The sequence below is a fragment of the Aricia agestis genome, chromosome Z, assembly GCF_905147365.1.
Source record: "Aricia agestis chromosome Z, ilAriAges1.1, whole genome shotgun sequence".
Taxonomy (NCBI): Eukaryota; Metazoa; Arthropoda; class Insecta; order Lepidoptera; family Lycaenidae; genus Aricia; species Aricia agestis.
Window position 1 is genome coordinate 7,662,234 of NC_056428.1, and position 27,796 is coordinate 7,690,029.

At 37.2% G+C, this 27,796-nt stretch overlaps 1 long non-coding RNA gene across 1 annotated transcript; it reads left to right on the plus strand.

Annotated features, from left to right (window-relative positions):
* Positions 1-515: 515 nt before the first annotated feature.
* On the plus strand, positions 516-18,922 carry LOC121738928. The gene is made up of 3 exons (XR_006037365.1): positions 516-529; positions 3,750-3,753; positions 18,780-18,922. It is a non-coding gene; the product is annotated as an uncharacterized LOC121738928 (long non-coding RNA).
* The last annotated feature ends 8,874 nt before the right edge of the window (positions 18,923-27,796 follow it).

Below are 27,796 nucleotides of genomic sequence, written 5' to 3' on the forward strand. Positions count from 1 at the left end.
CACACTATCTGAAGATAAGAAATTCATTATTTACTTATAACGACCATACTTCGCAATCTGCAGTGCAGATCTTTAGTATACGTAGCACTATATCAGATTTCGAATTGCTTTAGTATCAGATAGCATTCGTAGGTACTAAATGCAGCAAAATATCATTTTTGATGCATCATGTTTTTTATACCAATTTTTTACGAACACAATATGGATGTATCGTCAAGTCTATGGATCACTATAAGTAGGCTTTATATGATGTAGCCTGTAGGTACATAGACGACGCCCGCAACTCTGATGCGTCGTTATTTATCCCGCTGAAACCATACATTTTTCCGGGTTAAAAAGAATACTATGTCCTTTCGCGGGACTGAAACTATCTCCATACCAAATTTGAGCAAAATCGGTTTAGCGGTTTCGGCGTGAAGAGGTAACAAACAGACAGACCGACGGATAGACATACGGACAGACAGACACACTTTCGCATTTATAATATTATACAATATTAGTATGGATATAGTTAGTTATATTTATAGTTGTACGAAGTCAAAGTTCACTGTCGTTGTTACTCGCTAGTTGCTACCGAAGAGTTCAATGTCAAAAGCTCCAAGTGATTCTGAGACGAGAGCCTGACGCCATTTTTTAAGGTTCCTACAACAAAAATCCGAGAGATATCGAGTTTTCAAATATCTTTAGGCTCTAATAAACGAGACAACAACCCCGGCGAGCGTACATTACGGGGAAAATTGGATAGGCTCCGCTGAAAAATACGCGTCTGCGGAATACGGGGTCGGGAGTTTGTGGAGTTTGTTATGGCGGCAGGAAGCCCGTGGCACGTGTAGCGCGGCCTTGAGACGTCCCGGGTCGTCGACTCGCCGCCAGGGGACGCCTTTGTTCCTCCACCCGGCCTGCCCGATAATCGTCTAATCACGTATGTCACGTAACACGCGAAATCGTAATCCATACTATTGGGCGGTTGTAAGTTGACATGTTTCCTTATTCGCTAACCTGTGTTTCGATCCATCGCAATGAAAGTATTTAGGCAATTTGCGTTTGATAGTTTCGACAGGGAATTTAGATATGTTCAATGTTCATGTTTGGATACAACGCATGATTTTGTCACGTATTCATTAATCCTGTTATGAACTGTTTTCAAAGCAGACTAATATAATACTCGTATAATATAAAAACTTCACAAGTTCATTAACGATGAATGGAAACGATCGATCGCAAATGTAAGGCCGTCCTTAGAGTAGTGACTCAATAGGTAGACGTATTGGTGAAAATTGGGAAAACTACGCGCGTGTGACATTGAGCAGAGTGGGTCTGTCGTAGGAGCAGGGAACTAAAACGTTATTACTTCAGACGGTTCAGTTACTTTACCTCTGACCTTTTTGACCTTTCAGCGACATCAATATCATGGAAAACAAGTTAAATATAAAACGTAATTTATCAAGGATACCTTACACTGGTTACACTTACATGGAATGTAGGTTTTTAACTTTATTGTGATAAAAATTACCGAAACCTACTGATACAGTTAATTCATTAGGTACATACTTTATTAAATTTATTTTTAAATTTCCACTTTTCCGAGTGACAGGTAACGCTATAAGCAAAGCTTTTATGCATGCCAATAGCTATGTCCAGTGTCCACTCTGTGCACTTTCATATTCATTTTTCGCCATCAACTTTCATATTGTCGCAGTCAATAATTGAATGCGTCAATGAACGCAACGCCAATATTGTCATTTTTGAAGTTTCGGATACGGTCAGAGGGCATGCGCCGCGGGCATGCCTCACGTTCGCTGTTGACTGCGCTATAACTAGGGTTCCCAACCCTCCCGGATTGCCCGGGAGACTCCGGTAATAATGCTTAACCTCCCGTCCTCCCGGAGAACGATAATTTCTCCGGTTTTTCAAAAAACTGATAATTATTGCATAATTTATAACTGACTTAGTGAAAAATTGTAAGATGAAGTTGGATTGGACAATCCTATTTAAATCTGTTCGAAGAAATTCGCTTGGATTAACGACTACCTTACGAAATTGAAATAGAGAAATTGTCCTGAGACTATGTTCTTTCTCGACAACCTCCCCCCCCCCCTATAATTCTCCCGGGTTGGTCCTTTCGAGAGTTGGCAACCCTAGCTATAACGCATGCCCTTGACGAACAAAAAAGGCACAATGTGGACAAAGCTAATGACACATTAGCTTAGTTTTTCAGCATTACATTTCAATGACATCGATTATAATTATATTGCAAGAAGCAACGGACGTAATATTGTAACGTAATATAATAATTATACACGTAGCAGCTAAAATATTTCCGTACTTACATAAAATACTCAAAAGCTTCTTAATTTTTTGCGGATCGTCACACTAGACAAGACAAACTTGCAAAAACAAAATCCATTGCACAGTAATTGTCACTTTGATTGGTTGATTGATTACCGGGCTAACTACAAGTTGAACGGTTCAATAACCGCGCACTCGTAGGCTTTGCACGTCACACGATCAATTTCTTCGAAGGTACACGTATGATTCACAAGTCATAGTTTATTTCAAGTGTTCATAATATTACTTGGTTGCGCTCCGATGTCAAGTTTTTCCAAAAGGCCGATTCTTACCAATACGACCTCTACAGCGCGATCACCTCGCCTATTAAAATATCCTGGAAGTATAATGCCGACTTAGTATAGACATGTACACAGGCGGAAAGTATTGAGCGTTTGTCTAGGTACGAGGACTTATTATCAGGCTGATAAAGGATGGGGGAGGGCAGGCCTACGGGGCGCGGGCGGGGGTGAGGCGGGGGGCGGCGGGGGGACAGGGGGGCAGGGAGGGGGGGGAGGAAATAGGTCGCGGGGCCATCGGCCGGGCCCGGCCTCGAGCGAGCGTCTCAGGCTCTCAGCCGCTTCGCTACCCCTGCCGCCTGCGCCAATTTCGCGCAACACTCTCTTGCCGCCCGCACTACTATACTTTGCGTGTTGGCTGTAGATAATGTACATTATACAGTGTGTAACAAAACTAAGTGGTAATACTTTAGGGTGTGTGTGTGTTCCTTGTAGAGAGTTCACTGTGGAAGTAGCAGCGCTGAAAGACCAACATTATTTTTTTCACTTTTGTATGGGGAAACTCGTGACGCTCGGGCCCATACAAAAGTTCAAAAAATCGTCTTTCAGAGCTGCTACTTTCACAGTGAACTCTCTACAAGGAACACGTACACACCCTAAGGTATTATTACTTATTTTTGTTACACACTGTATATTAGTCTGCTTAGAAAACAGTTCATAACAGGATATAAATGAATATGGCGTCGTGAGTAAGTAATAGTGGGCTCTCCAAAGGGTAATGATGGAAACACGGTAGAGCAGTGTCGTCTCTACGTCTGTCATGCATTAGTATTTAGTCAAATCAGTTGCTTCGATTCACAGCAAAGGAACTTAATAATGAGCGTATTGATATTTCTCATTCTTTGAATTTAAAACCTAAAATCGTTTTCGGCATCTGAACTACCCCAGAGCAGGGTGGGCTGACAGGATATATTATACGGAATACGGATAAATATAATACAGAAATAGCCGAAGTTTAAATTAAGTAATTACTAATTATGTATGAAATATTTTTTTCAACAACTGTATGCTTAAGGATCTTGTCAATATAGGTTATTATAATATGTCGCTGGTTTCGTAAATTTTAAGCATCGAAACTGATACTAAAACGGAATTCAAGAAAACCTCTGTTAAGGTCGTCAGATTAGTTGCGCAGAAATTAGATTATCATCCATTACCGTAAATTTTTCTGCCATGAAAACTATCATATTGTGTATTTATTGTTCAAGATTCGACGTATTTCCATACCCATAAAAAGTTTTAAGAGCGACGACGACAAACGGACTTTCTATACGATTTCACATTTATAACATAAGGACGTATAGTTTAAAAAAACATAATCGCCCGCGGCATCATAACTAAACTGTTGGACATTTTTTTTAAACGGGCAAAAGGCCCACCACACATTCCCACCACTGCAACTCCTGTGTCGCCAGGATCAACAGTGGTAATCAACCACGAAAACCCTTTGATATGATCTCAGGGATGCCCGAGGGAAAAGCTAAATCTGTCTTGGGACCCGCAACGAAATTAATCAGAAGAAATGTAGGAGGAGTAGGAGATATCCAATTTCCCTCCCCAAGCAAAGCGGGAGACAGCCAAATTGTAATGATATTGACGTCCGAACAAAGGGGGAAGCACCGCTCACTTGTTAAAATCGGACCAGGTTTAGACGCTACAAGAGCACGTACATATTACATACATACTGCCATTGACTGCCAAAAACAAACCGTTCCTTTTGGCTCTAAAATCTATACTCAACCGTAAATCAAAAATAATATTAATTATTGATATAAATTGGTTAACCTGCTAGATACGTTACCAGCATATTAAGTACATAATATATTTTAACAAAATCTTTACCCTCTTTGCCGTAGACGGATAAAAACGAAGTGTGGCAATGTCATGACGAGAATTAGCTGGATGTTAGCTGGATGATATCGTGTTACGCCTGATTACGCGGTAATTGTGAGCTGAGTGAAAATAATACGAATTAGCTCTCGTCACCTCAGAGGGGACAAATTAATTTGCCATCGCCTCTCGCCTCGCAATGAATATGACTCGGCGTGCCAGCGGTCACCTATTGGCTTGAGGGACCTATCGGACAGAGAGCGGTCAGTTTTCCGTTATTTTTGTTGTATTACGTTATCGGAGGGTGCTCCGACCGCGTCATGACGCAGTCACACAGGAGAAATCCTGCAGGATTTCTCCTGTGTGACTGACCGCTCGACTTCCGAATGCGAACGCAGAACGCCTGAACGCGTGGCTGTTCTCTGTCTAATAGGTTCCTTAAAGTTGCTCCTGCGAATGTTTCCCGACTACGTCGAAAAAAAGATAAATATTTTGTGAAAGTGTGTCAGGACATTGATTCATAGGCAGATTGGGGACCTACGTAATTTAGTCGGATTTCGTTTGTACTCAACATTAATCAATTTAATCTCGACAAGTATTCTTATAATAATTCAGAGTGAAAACATAATATCTTGGAAATATTAAACAAAAGACAGTTTTCTTGGATACATTTGCTATAACTATAAAAGCCGTACGCTTCATTAAAAATGAGATTTTTAACGATAAATAATTTGCTCCAGTCGAGAATCGACCTTTCATCGCATTCGTTATTCCTCCGGCGCGACGCTGTCAAAGTAATCCAGTGATAGGAGAATGGATTTTAAAGCTTTTGTACAAATTCGCGTAATAATTTCATTGATTTACCTTCCCTTATACATAATATAGACTGTAGTACTAGATTTTGCTCGCAACTTCGTTGCTCAGCAATTAGTTGATCAGGCGGAAACAGTTTTTTTGTCGAAATATCCCAAGACTCAAAGTATCACATACAAAATATAGATATCGGTAATCGGTAAAGTGGTATCAGCGAGAAGCAATAACTGACAAACTGACACACTTTATGATGTTAGTATGGATCTATGTTATAATCTCGTATTCACAGTACATTTTTTTATTTATATCAACTAGTGAAGTGGTGGGGCGCGTCACTTTAAATTAGACTAGAACTACTGAGATATCATTTTGCCGCAGATTCGGCAAGCTGGGAATTAGAGGGAAATTGCCATCATTATAATTTCACCGGGGGTAGTCTGTGCGCAACGACCGTGTCCTTATGTACCTTTGCCTTTCAAACGCGATTTATTTTTATTTTTTTATTTAACATTTATTGCACACAAGACACTATTCACATAGACATTGACATAGAAAGACGACACAAAGGAACTGCTTATTTCAAAAGAAATTTCTTACAGCAGCCCTACGGAGAGAGATGTGATACAAGACATCAGATAGAGCGTGCACAATTACAAAATTATTAAACTTTAAATCTACAGTCATGTATTAATTAATCAAAATAAATAAATAATAATATAATATTTATAATAAATATGATAAATAATAACCATTATGTCTATAAGAAATAAATACTATAATGTATATTTAATAGATAATAAATATGATAAATTAAAACCAATACGTCTTTAATAAATAAATACTATATTATATAATATTATATTACTTATTATTATAACGGTATTTAAATGGATTGAGATATTTGAAGATAATGCTCTTTTAAGCGTTTCTTGAAAACATTAATGGTGGAGCTATCACGAACTGTATGGGGAAGCGAGTTCCACAATCTGACTGCATGAACGGTGAAGGAGTAGGAGTAAAAATTGGAACGATGGGGTGGGAGTGAAAGGTTCATTCTAATATTGGACCTGGATAGGGTATGGAGAGGTCGGGAGAAATTAAAACGGTCAACAAGGTAGGAGGGGGAGAGGGGGTTATGCAGGATATTGTACAATAGACAAAGGATATGGGAATTGCGACGGAGACGGATAGGAAGCCACTTAAGCTTTGACCTATGAGCTGAAATATGGTCAAACTTTTTTAATCCAAAAATAAAGCGTATGCAAAGATTTTGCAAACGCTCTAATTTTGTTAAAAGCTCATCGGTCAAGTCCAAGTAGCAGGAATCGGCATAATCAAGGATTGGAAAGATGAGAGTTTGGACTAGGAAAATTTTGGTTTGGGTAGGTAAAAAGTTTTGGAGATTCCTCAGTATGTGCAGCGAGTGGTGTACTTTTCTACTGACTTCGGTTACTTGAGGCTTCCAACAGAGGTTGCTGTCCAAAATTAAACCTAAATTTTTTGCCGTCTCTGCATAATCTATAGTGACACCATCGTATTTCACACTAGGCACATTACGTAGTTGTTGCGTCATATAGCGGCTTCCTATTATAATAGCCTGTGATTTCTTAGGGTTGACTAGCAGGCCATAAGATCTAGCCCATTCTGCAATGCGCTGTAAATCCGAGTTAATTAAGGCAACTGCAGAATCAATGTCATCTATATTACAGTGGCGGTAAATTTGGAGATCGTCTGCATAGAGATGAAAATTAGAAAATATTATGGAGACTATCATATTAATAAAAATAGAAAATAGGAGAGGAGAGAGTACGCCACCTTGGGGTACACCCGCTTCGATATCACACCAATCTGAGGTGGCCTCATCAGAGCGGACACGCTGCGAGCGCCCCCGAAAATATGTGTCGAACCAGTCTACCACTGAAGGAGATATGTTAAGGGAGCGAAGGATGGAGAGGATAATATTGGCGATTGTATGTTTCAAATACTATAATGATATGATAACGTGGGGCTTTCACGGGTTTTTACAAAATTAGTCATAGTTTAACTACATATTTAAAATCAGTATATTATTACCATACATGTCGTGTTTATTAAAGTCATTAATAAAGTCTCATGACCTTATAACCTTGGACAGGATTTACTATACACTGGAACACTACATCAATACTTTTATATTATCTTATAATATCATGAAGTATAACACTCAGAACAGAAGTCAACTTCTCGTTTTAAGAAAACTCTATGAAAGCCGGTGCCAAGTTAATTTCTAGACGTAGAAATTAACTTGGCACCGGCAATTTCTGTACAACGTACTTACAAGACGTTGTAAGTACGTTGTACAGAAATTGAAGAGCCTCGAAAACTCAAACCATACTGATTGCGTTCTGTTTAGATACGGTGTGGATAAATAATGAGAAGCAGTATAGAATTGTACCTAAGTATAGTTGTGGTAGCGGTTGTGGACAGCGGGACGCACCGGCGAGCGCGCACCGAAATAGCGCGCGAAACACGACGAAAACAATTGACACCGCGTTTGCGCCCTCACGCACAAGCAAAAATTACACGGAAATATGTAGAATACACTATTTTCAATTGTTTGGACCTTTATTCACAGCATCATTACACAGCTCTATATATTCTACGTCACACCTGCTTTCTTTACGGTACACTGTACAATGTACTATCAGAGAAGTTGATTCATAGGCAGATGGCGGACCCCACCCGATAGATGACGACTTACATAATACGACCAAATATACGGTCGGTCGGTACGGTCCGTCAACTGCCTATGAATCAATTTGTTGGATAGTACGTGCCATCTTCTTGTCTATCACCGTTCTACAATATGCGCACCCGCACATAATGCCTAAGCAGTAAGCGGGGTATTGTCCTCAAATAATACCCTGCTTGACACTTTAGTGTGGGTTGTAGAGATGCTAGAGTTATAATGCCCTAACATAGGTTAACGTATATGGCTGAAGAAATGTTTAAATGATAAATAAATTGTTTCATTTTAGACTAGCATTAGGAAAATGCAGGTTAAACCTGATTTTTTCAGCAGAAAGTTGATCCGTGCGTCTATTGGGCATGTCAAAACTCAAAAGTCCTTTTCCCTGGGTTATGATATTATAATAGAGCGAAGTGACTACTCTTCAACTTTCGCAACATAGTCGGCCTAGTCCAACGAAATGACTGGTCAATACATCTCGAACCAATCATGTGCAAATTTGCTTACTAATTTTTCGCCCTACGAGTCTCCATAATAGTAAATCTCATTAGCTATGTCCACACTGTGCACTTCTCATCTTCAATTTTCATCATCAACTTTCTTATTGGCGCATTCAATAATTGAATGCGTCAAGGAACGCAATGCCAATATTGTCATTTTTGAAGTTTTGGATACGGTCAGAGGGCATGCGTTGCGGGCATGCCTCACATTCGCTGTTGACTGCGTTATAATGCATGCACTTGACGAACAGAAAAAGGCACAGTGTGGACAAAGCAATTGGTACACACCATCGATCGAATCTGCACTTCACACTGCCTAGAAAATATGAATGAAAGGTACCCTACGCCACTTAGCTTATAAATTATCCACAACAAAGTCATCGTTAAAGTATTATAAAGGGCCTTGATTTTACAAGCAAGGGTGTATTATGTGTAACCCGCGCCGGTCTCGCGAACAGGCAACCGCTCGTAAACATGTACTCATTCAACCAATGTCTGGTATGCACAGTATGCACTATGTCGCACGACGCGCTTACACTGCGACCACACTTCAAAATAGATCACCGTCGGTAGTAAACCATATTAATGTCCCACTAAAAATTAAATCCTAACTAACCGTTTCGCGATACTTTCATGTGGATCTCACGGGAATTGTAAATGGGTTAAATATTTTACACTAGACGAGTGAAGTGACTTGATGCTTTGGGAGCTTTAAACTTTGTTTGTCATACCTCTTACCTCTTGCCTACTTGGACGAACTTATAAAATATTATATTTTTGAAGAAAAAATTAAAAGGAGGTTCTATTCCTATCGAATCAAATGAATCGCATATCTTTTCATTTGACTGTATTTTATTACTTAAGCCCTACCTTATGCGCCTATCCTAATAAACAGACGTTCTTATTTTGAAAGTGTCGTCTTTAGGTTAAAAAATGGAGCCGGTGGTATTTTAACGCGAATGCGTACTTCATAATGTTGTTTTCGTACGCGTAGGGTATTTACTGCCACCGAAATAACCGCGGTTATTCTTACTGCCGCGCCCCCTAGCTGTTACGCCGCGCGCGCCGCGCAGACGACGAGCGGGAGACGCGCTGGCCTTTGGAAAAAATGAGATTCTTTCTTTCCAATTTTGATTTTTTTTTTGAGCCTAGCTAAGTTTTGACACAGGGGCATTCAGTTTTCAGTAGACTTACAGTATGTCAAGAGAATGTTTTGGAAGAAGGAGCTTCCAGGTTTTGGGAACATTCCAGTAGAGAAAATTAATAATATGTAAAATAACATGTTTTAACATAGTGTTTGTATATAACAAGTAAGTTTTTAATGCTTAGCTAGCAGTGTGAATAAAACTCTTACTTGTGCACACAGCTCTATCTTTGGTTTTTGTGTCAATAATTTTTTTAAACACAATATACATATAGGTAACTATTATGTAGGTACCTATACAAATCGTAAAGTGCTTACAATTATTACTATAAGAACAGAATGCTTATTACTGATACTAAACACAGAACAAGACTCATACCAGACTAATAATATTTAACAATCGCCTATTTTCAGTGGGCGGTATTTTGCCACAACTTTTACACACGCGCACGCCACAAAATTCTGCCGTTTGCTACAAATTATAATGCCACTTACGACAGAGACTGGAGTATATGTCTGGAGTTGTATATCACATGTATAACAATATAAAACATAATAAAAATGTTAGAAAAGTACATTTTGTTTATGACTGTGTTGAGTTTTGAATCTAGTACAGTCATAAAGAAAATGTATTTTTATTAGCCCTCACATGTCTAGTAGAGGTAGTAAATAAATTCCAATTTATGTATTTTATTTCTGTTCTTACTTAGATATAGACTCTAGACGAATAATATGATGTGGGATATTTTATATGAACTCTAAGAGTGAACTTTTTGAGGCTCCTAGATCTCCTTGGGTTTTCTCCTAGAGAAGCGTGAACATTTTTAATGCGTCTTTACTCTCTACGCAATCCATGCCGTTACCCAAATATTTTATATCTATGCCTATTTTCTATAACATTTCGGGGCTGTTGCCTATCAGTATCCATAACTTATGTGACGGATAATCTATACTCTATCTGTCAGTAAGCTGTGGATAGCCTATCCGCAACATAACAGGCACTTAGTGGCTAAAATACAGACTAACATTAAAAATGCGTTTTAACATTAAAAAAGGTTTCGTGGTACGGCCCCAGGTGCGCGTGGTCTATGGCGGTTTTATACTAAGGTATCTCTCTCGATGACCTGGCCGCCTCGGCTGGACCGCTAGTGCACGCCCGGACTTATATAAAATCTGGTTTTAAACAATAGTTTAGTCGCGAGTCGCGACATTCGTAAGCATTTTCGCAGACTGTAATTCCGGCTGTGAGCAACAGTTTAGTGTTACCTACTACCATTTAAGTGCTCAGCGATATTTGATATCGACGCAATTATCTTGCAGTCGAGCTCAGTTTTTATTGCATCAGACCTACGAACATCAGACATTTGTCAATGTAGAGACTCGTGATAGAGACAGTCAATAGGCTCAAACATATTAACCCTGCACCAGTCGCGCTCTATAAAGTCACGTAAAAGGTCGCACGGATTACAATTGTAATCCATTTTCAAATCAAAATAAAACTCCAAAATAATTAATCCACATGCTATAATCAATTTTAAACATATCAAGGAACTTCTTCTTAATTATTTTTTAAACATTAAACTCACTTAAAGTCTAACAACAAGCAAATAAAAAATAAAATAGGAACATTGACGTTTTTCTATAGAAAAATGGCACTTTAATTTCAAAATGAGATTAACAATCAGCCTTCTTGATTATGTTAACTTTAATCATTGTCCGCAATGCAAGAAGAACATATTATATACTTAGAATGATCAGGACAGACAAATTTTTACACGCTGTGCATGATCGAACTTTTGTTACGCGCTCTTCCGCAGTCGAGACAGCGACCTACTCTGGGCGAGTAGGTCGCTGTCTCAACAGCATGTAAAAATTTGTCTGTCCTGATCATTCTAAGTATATGTATTTGAAGATAAAGATGTAGATGGACGGCTTTCATTTTCAAGAAAGTCAAGAAATATTTTAATTTTGATAGCTAGGCTTTGTGGTAATGATTTTTTAAATTCTCTGTTTGGCTAAGGGCTTCATCCATGCCAATGCAAGAGAAATCATAATCAAATCATTTCGTGAATTTTTTTTTTAATTTTTGTTTGACGTATTGAACACAACGTATTCAATGCGCTCAAATTCAGCAAATCGAAAAATACTGCCATATAATTTCTTGAGACATCATAATATTATAATTTGATGTCTCAAGAAATTCTATGCCCAATGAGCAATTTTGTCTACCAAATCTACGTCATTATTAAATAATGACGTAGATTTGGTGGTGGAAAATTTGTTGTATTATAATACGTTATAACTTGCCTGTGTCACAATCAATATTCGCATCATTATGCATTGTGGGCATAACAATTATTATTACTACTTTTGTAGGTTTTCTCTTCTAACCAAGTCTGAATTTGAGCTACCCGGCGTTCATCCATAGTTATTCTGAAAAACATAGAAGTCTATTAGCAAAAGTTCATATTACTGCTCAAAACTTATTAAAAAATACTCTATATATTATATAACGCAGTTATATAATACACAATCAATAGTAAAATAACGTTAATAAATAAAAATAAAAAAATGTAATACTCACGTAATAAGTCGCGCGGATTACAATAGTAATCCAGTCCACTTTGAAGCGCTCCAGATAAAAAAAACCACGCAATGTTGGCACTCGTGCTGCACTGAGTGTAGTAGTAGGTTGTCTAGCTACAAGTACCTAAAAGCAAGCTCGAAACCATTCTCAGAAATTAACGATTTTGTATCAATGGATTACTATTGTAATCCGCGCGACCTGTGCAGGGTTAAAATATCTCTATCATCGCATTTAGCTAAGCTAAGAAAGTTTTATAGTTGCAAACGTTACATTCGCTTAAGTTATTTGTAATCTTAGAGAAAATGCAGAAAACAATTATTGCTCTACCACGTAGAGCTACTTGGTAGAGTGAGCAATCGCTAGTCATCTTTATCGCTTTCCTATTAGTAGAGGAGACCGAAGAAGATCGACCTTCACCGATCTGATAACCAGATGAGACGTATTTTTAATCAAGTATAATTTATAAACAAATATGCCTATAATTACTTGCCTATCTAAAAGTGCTCATGGCTATTTTTAATTAAATTAGATTTTTTTATGTCACTGATTAGTTTTTAACACACAGAATATGCCTCAGTAGGCTTGCCTACTCATTTATGTGTATAGCTACCTGGCAAGCCGATGTGAACACTTGAACAGGTAAGTCAATATAGGTGACTCCATCGTTCTGCTAACTTATCGAAAGTTATATCAAATTTTGGATTATTTTATTACAAAATTAGTCATATAGATTTGCCTGCAAAAAATCATACTTAAAGTACTGTTGCCTAGCTAAAAAATAGCCATGAGCACTTTTAAATAGGCAAATAATTATAGGCATATTTGTTTATAAATTATATTTGATAAAAAAAATGTCTCATCTGGCTATCAGATCGGTGAAGGTCGACCTCCCACCGGCTCTTAGACCATATACATGGAGGCCGATCGAATCAAGGCAGGCAGGGCCAGACTCGTGCACACACATGGGGTGTATCATAATATTATTGTGTCGGCCTACGACATAGATATTGTGCAATATCTGCACAATCAGATATAATCTACTTAATGATAATTTTGACAGACAGTAGAAATAGCACGTTTCGCCTGTTGCATTGCCGTTGCAAGATACCAAATCACCCTGCGACTTTGAATCAAATTCGCAGTCAAAAACAACTTCTCCGCATTTGGAGGGCATTATCTGCGCTCTACCGCTACTGCGGACGATTTAAATACGTATTATGTACGTGATCATGATATCGTTATCCTTGGGATGTTAGCAAACTGCAAACATACTTGTATTTGTTACCTAATCAAGGATGCGTGTCTAAGGACTAAGCGTTGCACTAATGCCGCTTGTTTAAAGTTAATCATTAGTTAAATATTAAATGTAAAAATTTGTATCCTTCGTATAATATAATGAATGTATGAAATCGATTATCAAGTAAAATAGATAAGCTGATCGAAGTTTGCTTAGCGTTTTTGTAAACCATTCGCGACTTACCTACCACTAACTAACTAACACTATTCTGAGTAAGTATTTATAGAATTAATACAACAACAAACAAACCTAATTTAACCATAAACAACCTCTCGTTCGTCAACTAGTTTATCAGTAGAACTAAGTTGTACAGAGCCCAAGACGTTTTCTTTATTGCTGCCTTATAGAATCGCCGAATCGACATTAGACGAGTCGAACGTCAACTTCATTTTAACGAACGCTTGTGTCAATTCCATACATTTTGATTGGCGATTCTGTAAGGAAGCGATAAAGAAAAATGTCTAAGCTAAAGAGTCAGGAAGACCGAAAAACATGATATGCGTTGAAAGTGAATTTTTTAATGATTAACGACGTAAGGAAGAGATCACATCATAGAAATTCTGCGCTAATATTACCTTAAAGACTTTTACATGGCTTTAATAAAAAAAGATTTTCAAGTACGTTAATCCTTTGCAATTACTAATTACGGTGTAGGCGGTAAAAAATGAAAATACGCCGGGAATTTTTGCCATACCTCGGCGGCAGGTTTCGCCGAGCTATATATAGGCCCTGACAGATGCGTACTAAGTATGTGATTAATGGCTGAACATCCACTGTTCCCATCTGCTCTAACTTTGTAACGGACATCGAATTAGAATGCCTTTAGCTCTGTCTACGTGTCCCAGCTTAATAAAACAACGCACCTTGTCGTGGCCAACAATTTTACCCGGATAAATTATGTATCTTGAATATTATGTATAAAGTTAGAATAAGCAACAATTTTGTAAATAATAAATTTCCTGGTACTAGAAAATTATATTGATATTATGCTTCCGTGCTTGCATAGAATATTAAGTAAATCTATAGGTATACACAACTCGTTCAAGACGCTATAAATTCTCTACATATTATAACAAAAGTACTACAGCCTACGTATACGATAGGCTAGGGGTATATTTCAGAGGGAAGAGAGAAAGATTTAGATTATGCAAATCTCTTAAAAAAAACAAGTGTGAGTCGGACTCGTGCACGAATGGTTCCGTACCGTTATAGAGTATCGAAAGTATTCCTACTTTCGATTGTGAAGTGTGTTTTTGTATGGGAGCCCCCATTATTTTATTTTAATTTTATTATTAAATATTAAAGTACATAATATATAAATGAGGATTTTGTGATAGTTACAAGTGTCTACATGTTGCTATTATGGATTACGAGCAAAAAAAGGCCAAAAAAAATCACGTTTGTTGTATATATTTGGAGCCCCCCTTAAATATTAACTTTATTTTGTTCTTAGTATTTGTTGTTATAGCGGCAACAGAAATACATAATCTGTGAAAACTTCACAAGTCTAGCTATAACGGTTCTTGAGATACAGCCTGGAGACAGACAGACAGACAGTCAGACGGACAGACATCATGTTTTTACCCTTTGGGAACGGAACCCTAAATAAGATCGTAGAAGTAGTTTATAGAAGTCAAATTTGGCCCTACGCCACTGAAACATACACCTAAAATATGACACAAAACGTAAACTTTGGAATTTATCTTCGCGTGTCATTAAACACAAGTGGCGAGCTAATCGACTTCCACAATAGATGTGGTCGTGATCCGCGACAATTTACCTGTTATACTATTAATTAGAATATGACGCAAGTGAGGCAGTTTGCCGGCCAGCGCTGCCTACGCTCACCTTCCTAATTACACTCCGTCTAGACAGACGTCGCGGCGTCCCGCCACCTCCCCCCGCCCGAGCCCCGCGCCCCGCCGGCCACCCCGTCGATAGAGGGATGGCCACGTGCGGCGCGGCGATCGGAAACCGAATTAACCCGCCGCGGCTCCGGCGCCCGAGTTCCGACTTATAAATACCCCCTGCGACAATTATAACCCGCCCGTGAACATCCTCCCTAGGTTCCGATTCATTGTTGTTCCTTATGTTCCCGCTTAGTGATTAGAGCTGTGTCCTCTGTCAGCCTTTCGGGTGCAGCGACTCCTACATATCCGCGGTGGGAGCCTCCAATGCTTTGCCGGCATTTCCCGGCGATAAAAAAGGATTCCGATTCATCCGTGTCCGAGGAACAGGGAACCGCGACCTACATCCGAATCTCGAAAATAAGGATCGATCATATCACGGGGAGAAGCACGATCGTGGCAGCCCGCCAATTAATTTAAAATGAATGGTACGAAAAATTGTATCATGTGTTCACGGAGTATGAGCTCCTGTAGTACAGTAATCGCGTAATCGAAAGTTATTAGTAGGATGCCTTCAAATGATCTCTCCCGACAGTACTTGGATGCCCAAATTACTACCAAGCCTTTGGCGCCGTGCAGGTGACTGCGTTTTAATATTTTTGTGACTAGCATTTAAAAGTTTATGACTAGCTGACATATTATTACCTCTATATTTTTATAGCTTAAATAGATTTATATTCTTGCTATAATATTATGTTATGTCCTAGTTTATTGTTTGAAACACTTACGGATTTTATCGCAGGCACAGAATATATATCGCAGGGCACTTTTGTTTTTCACATTTCGGCTACTTAGACCCAGCGGGGAATGAGGTGACAGGTGGCTTATTTATTAAAGGCAGTAAAACTACCCAAAGAATCATAAATTATTACAATTTGGGTTCCAATCTACATAAATATATTTTAATAGTAAAGAAAAATGTAAGAAAGCTGTTGTTGTGATGTTCAAATTAAATTATTAAAATTACTAAAATTTCTCTCCGCTCCTCTACCTCTTATCGCATTTTACAATCATTTTGACTAAGTACGAGACAAACTCTACCTCTCTTTAACTTTTACTATGACTGTCATTCCGCAAATTTTCCCGAATATAATGACGATTACCTGTCTTATGCTACGTGAATGTATATTTTCTAATCAGTGCTTATGCGTTACGTGATATCGATTAGACGATTATAATACAAATTATGTTCGACGGACGACTACACCTGCAATCATGCGTTTCCTGTCAAAATGTTCGTATCACTTTAGCTACAATAGGGTGTAATTGATGAGCAAAATTGGTCTTGCAGCCTTACTTTAGCTTGTATTGCAAAAAAGCAATACCGAGACCAAGACTATCCTTAAGCTAGAAAAATCAAGACCAAGACAGAGAACAGGCAGATTTGACTAAGACCAACACCAAGATTGTACTAGAAATACCAAAACCAAGGCTGTGTTGGTCTTGTTTTGGTCAGGCGGTGGTAGCGCGGCGGGCGGCGGGCGGGCGGCTCGGCGGGCGGCGAGCGCGCCACGTGGCCAGGTATCGCGGCTGGAAACGCTATTTCGGTAGTCGGCAGCAGGGCCCGGTAGACCGACACCAGACGTCGGCGCCGCCCCCGCGCTCCTCGGCCCTCTATAAATAGCTGCACTGTGCATTCTTGGGCGAACGATGTCGAATTTTTGTCGAGTACGCGCGACCACATGCCTTTTGGTTTGGCCCCAGAAACCGGCCCCAACCTTAGACTGCTGAATCGCAGCCCGTATAGTCTTATTTGACGCCTCGTGGTCCACTTTCGGTCGGCCGCCTTAAATATATCTGCGCCTGCGACGTTTCCGAGTACGCCGAGTATGAGATAATTTTAATCCATACATATTCGCCGCGATTATATTTTTGCGTAATAAACACGTATATATTTTCAAACACGTTTAACTCGTAGCGCGAGTATTAATATCAAAATTTGTGCAGCGCCCATACATAATCGAGGTCAGAGTATTACAATACCAACGACGTGCTAGTGAATTCTTAAATTTTAAAGTAAAAAATTACGAGTAAGCGGTCTTTATGCTGAACAGTAGCACTCCAACAGTCTGACCTAACCTAAAGACTACATATTTGGTAATGACTAATGGGTTTCTCTAAGCTCTCCTTAGAGCCTATAAATTGGAAAGTGTGTGCTAATTGCATAATAATATTGAAAATAATATTGAAAATAATGAAAAATAAACTACCTACTATATGTTTTATAGTGACTTAATGATTTAATTATATTGCAAACATTAATACTTTCTTATGTAATCAGAAGACTAGCTATAGCGGTTATTGAGTTACAAGATAAAATTCTCGTGTCATAATGTTAGTTACCGTACTCCTCCGAAACGGCTTTGCTGAGTTTTACTAAACTTTATATGCATATTCATTAGGTCTGAGAATCGGCTACTGGGTACTTTTATATTGATAAGTGCATTTGTTGAATAAATAATAGTAAATTATTACAACTCGAGACTGACGGTTACCATTGTTTGTGCGACGGGACAGCGATGGACGTTGCCATGGTGCCATACTTATTTAGTCACTTCAATAAAATAATATGGGCGAAATACTTTATATGGCAAAAAAACAGAAAAACAGCTAGAATTATTATAATAATTATTTTGTTGTGATTCCAACAAATCAAAAGCCGGTTAGTGGTTAGAGGACCTAGAATTCTGACATTTATATTACCGACAAAAATGAGAAACACGGTCACCAAACAATATAATAATATGTTTGGTGATTTATACATCCGCGCATATTAGGTATATTTTTCAGTACCATTTTAGTTAGCTACATATGTATTATATGTACTAATCATATTGCGAATTTAAAGACCGGAACACCGGAAGACGTTTCGTTTCGCGTTGGACATTATAGGATACTCTAAAGGTTGTAATACCCGCCTAATGCACTGCAGAATATATGCGTTTTTAATTAAAGAGAATCATGTAAGTACTTATAGATACGTAGAGCAAAATGCGGCATCCTCTAGTACGAAGTCAGGTCCATTAGGTCCACGTCTATAATTATCCGGTGACTAAAAATAATGTTTTCATAAACGACCAAGGTTAGTCGGCTTTGTTTGGTCTCACCTTCCGAATGCAAAACGACCAAGTTGAATGTCACACACGTGTACAGATTCTCTCCTTAGTGCCCGTTCAAGCTGCGCCTCGTTTGAATAAAAATACAATCTACACACTTCGCTAAACTATTATGCCGAGATGAATAACGTTTATCGTTCGCTTCAGGTGGATCGCCATTCGCCACGGGTATATTATATAATGCCGACAGACTAACGACAAATTTATTACGACCAGACAGAATAACAAAGTTATAATATCTATCTATGGACGGTTCACACCACGTCAGTCTGGCCCCGTGCTAAGTACCCGAAGGACTTATGATACAGGTACCATACAACAGAAATATATTTAATACTTTTATACTATACATAATTATATTTAAGATTTTTATTATATCATACACATATTTAACATACATCCAGACCCGGGAACCCGCGGCTTGAGTTGCCACACATTCAACCAATTAAGCCACAGAGGTCGTCAGTTGAAGCTGTATTTCTTTCTCTGCCGCTGCGCTGAATCGATCTATTCGGAATCGATATATTTATTATCGCTGCTCGTCGGTCTTTGTTAATGATGCTGAATCCGCAAGGTCATCCAGATTATTACGTTCATAGTAATTATGTATGTTCCAATTCGACATCATTACATACCTGAAATATGTTGATTAAAATCTTACGGGTCCTCTCAGAGATATATTAATTTAATGAGTGCATTGTTAATATGCATTTAAGGAGTTACTTATAGTATTTAAGTAACTCCTTATATGCATATTAACAATTCATTCTTATAGGTATAGTCGTATAGTTTTGACATAAATCCCATACGTGTCCTGTCAAAGGCTTCATTAAATACTTGTGTTATCATCACTGGCGGCTTTGGAGGGCGCGGTTTCGGCGACCTCCCAGGGTGCCGGATGAAAAAGGGGCGCCAAAGGCAAACAAAAAGGAGAGCGGCAAGCGCCTCTTTCTATATGTGGTGATATCCTGCCAAGGGCGCTGGTAGTGCTTTATAATGCTATATACTACGAATAATAAAAACTAAGGAATCGTAACTCCCATACTATTACCGTTTTAAATTTGGTTTTTTTTGATATGTCATGTGACGTCAGCCTAGTACCGCTCAAGGTCACCTAAATATTGCAAATGTATTGAAATGTGTACCTAAGGTACACTTTTTTGAAAAATATTGTGGAGCATATTTTTTGACGGAGTTACTTTTCCTTAATTTTTATTATTCGTAGGCTATATACTTAGTTATTTTACGAGTAAGATCAGTGGCGTAACTATAGGGTGACAGGGCTGGCAAAACATTTTTATACATTGTTTTATTATTAAAGTGATTTTTACTGATAGGGCCCCATCGATTTGCCACGGGCCCCGAATATTATAGTTATGCCACTGAGTAAGACTAATAAATACTCTTCTAATTGTCATCCTGTATGCCTCTAAACTTTGAAGAGTAAATGCCAATCTCATCAAAAAAAAATTAAATAAACGGAACACTAACATAAATTTTTCCAAAGAGGTAATCAATTAATTATCTCATTAAATGAGAACTAGAAATACGTTATTTAAGGATATTTTAAAACATATTTATTTATTTAATACAAATAAAGCACATTCAATATAAAAAAAATATTATTGGTGACTGGAAAAGCTAAACAAATCCTCCAGGTTAGTGAAAATGCCAAGTTACACATACAGTTCGACAAGGCTTTAATTGAATGTGTCAATGTCAGTCAATGTGCGCTGCTGGTAAAGGAGAACTGTCAAAAATGACGTTTTTGTATGATATAAGCGTTAGTTCCTTTTCTCGCCACGTTCATAAACAGCCCTGTCGAACTCTACACACATTGTCCCTAATTTCTCGTAGCACTTGTGCTACGCCGTAGCACCAACCCTTAACCGCATCTTTATTAAGAGTACCTTAAAATAATTTAGTAGTAACTCGTCACATGCTATTGTTATTCGATTATTACTGAGACTTCGATGTCTGTCCGTCTGTCTGTCTGTCTGTCTGTCTGTCTCCAGGCTGTATCTCAAAAACCACTATAGCTAGACTTCTGAAATTTTCACAGATTGGTATAATATCTATTGCCGCTATAACAACAAATATTAAAAACAAAATAAAAACAATATTTAAGGGGCTCCCATATAACAAACGTGACTTTTTGGCTTTTTTTTGCTCGATATCAATAATGACAACAGGTAGGCACTTGATATTTTCACAAAAGCCTTAATTATATGTTAAAGTCAATACTTAATTAATAATAATATTTAAATAAAATAAAAAATTTAGGGGGCACCCATACAAAAAACACAATTTTTTATCTATTTTTGCTCTATAACAGTACGGAACCCTTCGTGTGCGAGTCCGACTCGCACTAAGCCGATTTTGTTATGCTTGAAAATATGAGCCTCGAATTATTATATTTCCGAGGGTCCGACCAGTAGCTAAAACACAATATCTTAAAAATTTCTCCATAGAAAATAATCGGCCAAGTGCGAGTGGGACTCGCGCACGAAGGGTTCCGTACCGTTATAGAGCAAAAAAAAAAGGTCAAAAAGTGTTTTTTTTTTGTATGGGAGCCTCCCTTCATTTTTTATTTTATTTAAATATTATTATTAATTATTAAAGTATACAACTATATTTAAGGCCTTTGTGCAGATTTCAAGTTCTACCTCTTATCATTATACATGGATTATGAGCAAAAAAGGCCAAAAAAATCACCTTTGTTGTATGGGAGCCCCCCATAAATATTAATATTATTTTGTTTTTAGTATTTGTTATTATAGCGGCAACAAACATACATTTTATCCTTCGTGAGTGTGAAGATAGAAGGACGATGTTTGATTTTTGCTTTATTCGCCCTCTTAAGGTGACGCCTTGATAATTTGGCTGCAGCGATATCGATTTTTCTCAACAATGACTAAAGCTAAGAAATTAAAGTTCAGTCAGTATTCATCATGTCTTTATCTTTGAATTACCCATAGCATAACACGATTGGTCAACTTTTATAACGCAGAATGATTAATCAAAAAGACCTCTTTAAAAACAGGGATTCTAATTTTGCCAACAGAGGAGAGTGATAAGCTTCCAAAATTTGTACATAGATTAGTTCAAACTTCAAGCATACACTTTAATTTGCCCATAGCTTATATGAAATATATTTATGGTTTTTAAATTACGCGACAAAAACCATTTTACGCCTTTCCATTTCTTGCTGTTCCAGTTCTTGTTTGAATACAAGGGATCTAAAACATATCCAAAACGATTTTAACCTTAACAGTGGCTGTGTTAATTGCAGGTTGGTGGTGGGCGGGCGCATGTATCGGCGGCGCGGCGCTGCTATGTGCCGCGGGGGCGCTCGCGCGGCCGCACCTGCGACGCCGCGCCGCCCCCGCCACCGCCCTCGCCGCATCACACCCCGTAAGTGAGGAAGGAGATGCCTTCTGCATTTATTACATAATATAGTATTTTTTTTTATAAAATAAGGGGCCCATGGACACTCGCAAGTCGCTACATCAGATTTCAGAAGAGCTGCAGATACGTTGCCGGCAGTTAAAATAATATTTCCTTATCATGAGTGATGAGACCAACTTTGATATATCGTTTTTGGAACAAAAAAGAACTTTACTACTTATCACAATCCGTATCAGTACTACCATTGATCAAAAATTTGTTTTTGTATGAGATACCCTTAAATATTTATTTTATTTTAATCTTATATATCCCATCAAAAACATCCTGTAAAAAAAACCAAGTCTCGCAACTCAGTTTTTATACGTAAAAATTTATGAGATCCATGCAATACCAAGTCGGTTAATTTATTCAGTCCCTAGGGGACCTTCTGTCTCAAGTTATTACGTAAGTTATTATCATATCAATATTAAAAATCTTTTACGTTTTAAATAAATACTCTTGGACATCGCATGATTAGATTGTTTAGTATAACACTATACAGTATCACACAGCACTATAACTAGGGAATGCAATCTCGTTCTCGCGAGATCTCGGCCTTTTTTAGCGAGATTGATCTCGGACGAAAAAAGGCGAGATCTCGCGAGTTTGACGAGATTGCACTTGAGCATTAAAACGTCTTATTCGAAGCGCGGTCTGACACGGACGGAGTTGCGATCACGGAGTTAAAACAAAGGGAAGCTGGCCTAAGCAACTGTGCACTGTGATTTTCAACTAGGTCCTGAATTTTGACTTCTCGTTGTTTTGTTAGTTACAAAAGAACTGTTTTATTACTAAAAGATTTGTGTTTGATAATGTGCGCTTTTATAATTCTGGGCGTCACGTTATCGTGGATGCCGGCTTCCACGATAAAACTTTGGGTACGTTCAATGCCCTTTTGATTTTACGAACCGCGAACGTTTTGTGCGGTTCAGAAGTGTAGACGTCGTCGTGATGTCCTCTAACGTGCACGTTAAAAAGTTATCGTCAACGGAAATTTAAAAACTACTTCATATATTTCCAAACATTGTACTTCCCTATGTTATCGTTTTACCGCCGGCGTCCACGATATTACCGCCACGTCCAAAATTATAAAAGCGCACATTAGAAGAGAATAGTTGTTTCTTTCATTTGTTATTTGATAGATATAGTAGATACGTACTTATGTCAAAGTTTACTACTTAAAAATTATAGACAGACACGTCAAACTATGTTTGATGCATAAAATTCAATTGAAAAAAATCGTGATCGTTTATCCTGGCAGTCGGGTAAAAATGAATGGTAATCTTATAATACTTATAATATTTATTACTTTTTTTCGTAATTTATTCAAATATTGTGATTATTTAAAAAAACCCACCAAACTGCTAATCTCACGAGATTTCGAAATTGGCGAGATCTCGCGGTATTGTATTCATAAACTCGCGGGATCTCGCTTGATCCCCAATCTCGCGAGATTTGCATTCCCTAAATATAACGGGCCTGCGTCAATCGCATGGAGCGCAATAGACTAAACAATCTAATATTATAATAATTATGTATAAATTGTAAGATACTTTGTGTTTTCATGCGATGTCCAAGTCGATCTATTCGTCGAGCGAAGCCGCGGGCAAAAGCTAGTGCTTCATATACAATGTGTCCCGACACCGGTGTCCGATCCTTTAATGTCATGATCTATGGCATATTTTATCGACAAATTGGCTCTAAAATTTTTTCTCTCTCTCACGGTTGTAAAATGGCAGCCATTTTAATTTTTCTCGGGCTTTCACACTAATCTGAGCAGTACTTCACATGTAAATATCCTATGAAGATAAAAAAGGTCTCACTTGATAGCTGAATTTATGGACTACGCTTATATAGGCAATATGTTCTAAATTTCGTGGAATTAAACATAGAAAAACCCAAGTTTAAGAAAAAAAAATGTGTATTTTTTATGAATGGCTTTTTTTGGAAAATCTAGCAGTTCAAACTGGTTCTTTTTTATTTTAAATAGATAGAGGAAGTATTCATCTTCTAAAATTCTTTTATATATATATATATATATCTTAATATATATATTTCTTGTGTGCGTGTGTATGTGACTGAACTCCTCCTAAACGACTGGACCAATTTTGATGAAATTTTTTGTGTGTGTTCGTGGAGATTCGAGAATGGTTTAGATTTACAGTTTGGTCTACTGGAAAATGTTTTTTCAATTAATTTCTTATTTATAAGGAGTTGTCGATTTTGTAATGTTTTACATTAGATCCGGCGGACGGCGCTATCATCGCATTCAATATTATTCTATTTCAATTTTAGTTTGTCCTGACAGATGGTGCTACGATTAATTTGAAAAAAATTTTGTTATTCAATTCATGTGCTGATTAAAATATTAAATAAATAACACATAGGCTACAATTTTAACCGACTTTCAAAATGGGGGAGGTGTTATGTTCGTTTTCTTATATTCAACGATTACTCCGCCGTTTGTTAACCGATTTTCAAAATTTTTCTTTTGGTATATAGGGTATCATCCCAATTTGGTATTATATTCAGAAAAGTGGTGATCTGATGAAGGATCCATAAGTAATCGAGGGAACTCCACAAAAACTTATAGGGAAACATATGGTGACTTCGGTTTCGTGAGAAGTATTCTAAGCATATGCTACCAACAAGTAAGATTTTGCACCGAGATATACCTGGTATACCGTGGTTCGGAAGGTGCTGAGAGAATTCCTGATTCTTTATAGATACAAGTTTGGGAGTTTCGGCGTTGTTTTAAGAACAGAAAGCATATGCTACTATGCAAATTACATTCTTCATCATCATCATCATCATCATCACTACCATATTATACCATTTCATAGTCTTATAGATCGAGACTCGAGTTTGTCAAGCGATAATTAAAAAAAATCTATATCTACCTAATATTATAAACCTGAAGAGTATGTTTGCTTGAACGCGTCAATCTCAGAAACTACAGGTCCGATTTAAAAACTTATCTCAGTGTTAGATAGATCATTTATCGAGTAAGACTCATCATTTATCGAGAAGGTTATATTATATTATTACTCTAAGACTAATACGACAGAAGAAACTCAGGAAAATGTGGGAAAAACGGGGGATATATTTTTTATGGGAAAATGTACCTACGGATTCTGTAAAATTTCTAATTTACGCGGGCGAAGCCGCGCGGGACATCTAGTATATATATATATATATATATCTTAATATATATATTTCTTGTGTGCGTGTGTATGTGACTGAACTCCTCCTAAACGACTGGACCAATTTTGATGAAATTTTTTGTGTGTGTTCGTGGAGATTCGAGAATGGTTTAGATTTACAGTTTGGTCTACTGGAAAATGTTTTTTCAATTAATTTCTTATTTATAAGGAGTTGTTGATTTTGGAATGTTTTACATTAGATCCGGCGGACGGCGCTATCATCGCATTCAATATTATTCTATTTCAATTTAGAATAATATTGAATGCGATTTACTCCGCCGTTTGTGAACCGATTTTCAAAATTTTTCTTTTGGTATATGTGGTATCATCCCAATTTGGTATTATATTCACAAAAGTGGTGATCTGATGAAGGATGCATAAGTAATCGAGGGAACTTCTCAAAATTTATATGGAAACATGTGGTGACTTCGGTTTCGTGAGAAGTATTCTAGGCATGATTTTGCAGCGAGGTATACCTGGTATACCGTGGTTCGGAAGGTGCTGAGAGAACTCCTGATTCTTTATAGATACAAGTTTGGGAAATTCGGCGTTGTTTTAAGAACGGAAAGCATATGCTACTACGCAAATTACATTCATCATCATCATCACTACCATTTTATACCATACATCGTCCCATGGTTATGACTTATGAGCCTATAATGACCCTGTTATTGGTACTTTGCATAGTCTTTTAGATCGAGACTGGAGTTTGTCAAGCGATAATTTAAAAAAATCGATACTTAATATTGCTTGAGAGTATATTTGCTTGAACTGAGAGTATGTAAGATAGTTAATTTATCGAATAAGGCTATAGGCTATTTATTATCACGCTAAAACTAATACGACCGAAGAAACTCAGGAAAATTTGGGAAAAACGGGGGAAATATTAGAAATTACGAACTACTGGAGCAATTTTTATGGCAATATTTGGCACAGATATAGAGTAAACCAAGTGAAGGGAGTAGGGACATAAGAGCTATTTTTATGGGAAAATATCCGGTTTCCGTAAAATTCCTAATTTACGCGGGCGAAGCCGCGCGGGACATATAGTATATATATATATATATATATATATATATATATATATATATATATATATATATATATATATATATATATATATATATATATATATATATATATATATATATATATATATATATATATATATATATATATATATATATATATATATATATATATATATATATATATATATATATATATATATATATATATATATATTATAAAGGCGAAAGTTTGTTTGGATGTATGGATGTGTGGATGTATGGATGTTTCTTACTCTTTCACGCAAAAACTACTAAACGGATTTTAATGAAACTTTACAATAATATAGCTTATACATCAGAATAACACATAGGCTACAATTTTAACCAAAATGGGGCAGTTGTTATGTTAGTTTTCTTATGTTCAACGATTACTCCGCCGTCTGTGAACCGATTTTCAAAATTTTTCTTTTGGTATATGTGGTATCATCCCAATTTGGTATTATATTACAAAAGTGGTGATCTGATGAAGGATGCATAAGAAATCGAGGGAACTTCTCAATATTTATATGGAAACATGTGGTGACTTCGGTTTCGTGAGAAGTATTCTAAGTATGATTTTGCAGCGAGGTATACCTGGTATACCGTGGTTCGGAAGGTGCTGAGAGAACTCCTGATTCTTTATAGATACAAGTTTGGGAAATTCGGCGTTGCTTTAAGAACGGAAAGCATATGCTACTATGCAAATTACATTCATCATCATCATCACTACCATTTTATACCATACATCGTCCCATGCGTCAAGCGATAATTTAAAAAAATCGATACTTAATATTGCTTGAGAGTATATTTGCTTGAACTGAGAGTATGTTAGATAGTTAATTTATCGAATAAGACTATAGGCTATTTATTATCACGCTAAAACTAATACGACCGAAGAAACTCAGAAAAATGTGGGAAAAACGGGGGAAATATTAGAAATTACGAACTACTGGAGCAATTTTTATGGCAATATTTGGCACAGATATAGAGTAAACCAAGTGAAGGGAGTAGGGACATAAGAGCTATTTTTATGGGAAAATATCCGGTTTCCGTAAAATTCCTAATTTACGCGGGCGAAGCCGCGCGGGACATCTAGTTTTACTATAAATTAATAAAGTTCAATAAATTTTAAAGTTCAATTCAAAAAAATATTATTATTAATAATAATTTTTTGAATTTTTCAAGGGCCTACCAGTTACTATTATTATTGCCATTGGTACAATGCTACAACAATAACTGACGCCCCTTAACTGTATTAAAGTAAACTCTGGAGAAAAGTATCCCACCAAAAACATGAAACATAAAAAGGAGCCAAGCAAAATATTGCATAGCTATCCAACTTATTTTGTAATTTAAATCAACATTCAGTAAAGGTATTAATAGCTTTCTTTATTTTATAATTATTATAGCGACTCGGCAATGTGCACAAGAGAAACAAATATAAAACTGCATATTTGGAGCAGTTCATACTTACTTACACAGACGGCAAACATAAAGACGTGTTTTTACTTTTTTAGTATATTATAACGACCTATAACGACGCAAATA